We start from the raw sequence: 1,553 nt of genomic DNA, 5'->3' as shown, positions 1-1,553 counted from the left end.
TGTTCAGTGCATCGAGAGATCCTATGTGCATCACGTGTCTTATTAAAATAAGTGCCTGCTGCAGACGCGTCTAAAGTGTTTATGATAAAAGAGACGCGAGTTTGCCAGATACTCACATAATCTCATGTACAATTGAGTTTAGTGCTAAGGGAGTGTCTTGCGTATATTTTATGAACGTGAGCGTCTCTTTTATTATAAACTGTTTTAACGCGTATGCAGCAGGCTCTTATTTTGACAAAACACGTGATGCACATGGTTCACATGATGCAACAAACCAACATGATCTGATGAGAATAGGCTTGTTCGACTTCATGCGGCGGCGCAAGAACCGACAGCCGTATGACGTCAAAGTACCGTGAGAACGATAAGAGAAATCATACGAAGTCTAATTTCGTCTTGTTCTCGCGGTACTTTGACGTCATCTGGCTGTTGGTTCTTGTTAACACAGTCTCACCCCATGTCGTCAATATTTGACGACACTTGACCATTCGTCATATGTTGACGCGAAGGGTATACCTTTCGCGTCATTTTTTGACGAACTGGGGACTTCAATACTATTACGTCCGTTGCATTCTCTTTCCTATTTTCTTACCATTTTCGCGTCGGTTTAGGGTTAGATTACGCAAAATTAAACAGTCTACGCGAAATTAAACAGTTGTCACCTGGCGTTGGGGTTAGAGAGTTAGGTACGCGAAATGAAACAGTTGTCACCTGGCGTTGGGGTTAGAGTTAGGTTTGGGTAGGGATGTCATTATGTAAATCTAACCCTAAACCGACGCGGAAATGGTAAGAAAATAGGAAAGAGAATGCAACGGACGTAATAGTATTGAAGTCCCCAGTTCGTCAAAAAATGACGCGAAAGGTATACCCTTCGCGTCAACATATGACGAATGGTCAAGTATGGGGTGAGACTGGGTTGTTCTTGTGGCGCCACATGAAGTCGAACAAGCCTAATACGTGTGTATTTTTACGTTTCAGTGTGGTTGTACCATCCGTATATTTACTTACGTTTAAAACACACTGAAACGAATAATATCAACATTTTGAAAGGGCTAATACGTAAATTATTTACTTATTTACAGCTTTACAAAATTAGAAATTTGTACGTAAGTTATTCCTATTCATAAATATTAAAATAGGCATTGGTGTTTCTTACTCATATTATTGACATGTTTTCAGTCATATTTTTTTACTTATTTAAGACAGTTGAAATGATTGGATTGAAATGAATGAAATGATTATTATATTCAGAGAATTTCACAATATTGAACATTTTAAAACTTTAACATGAATAAGATTTCTGTATTTATTTAACTAGTTTTTAATATTTAGTTTGTTTGCCATGACACACAAAAACATGTTTTCTCCTATGCTGTCTTCTATGCAATACATTATTATTACTATTAAGCAATAATTACACCAAAATACAACATCAATTCACAAAAGATGATCAGAGTTCTCATCAGCAACCGTAAAGTCAGATTGCGCGTTCGTTATAATATAAATTTGAATTCAAATATCGCGCCTCAGGAAGCTTTACGACACATTGCTTT

Source organism: Paramisgurnus dabryanus, chromosome 20 (assembly GCF_030506205.2).
Source record: "Paramisgurnus dabryanus chromosome 20, PD_genome_1.1, whole genome shotgun sequence".
In the NCBI taxonomy this organism is placed as follows: domain Eukaryota; kingdom Metazoa; phylum Chordata; class Actinopteri; order Cypriniformes; family Cobitidae; genus Paramisgurnus; species Paramisgurnus dabryanus.
Note: the sequence above shows the minus strand (reverse complement) of the source record.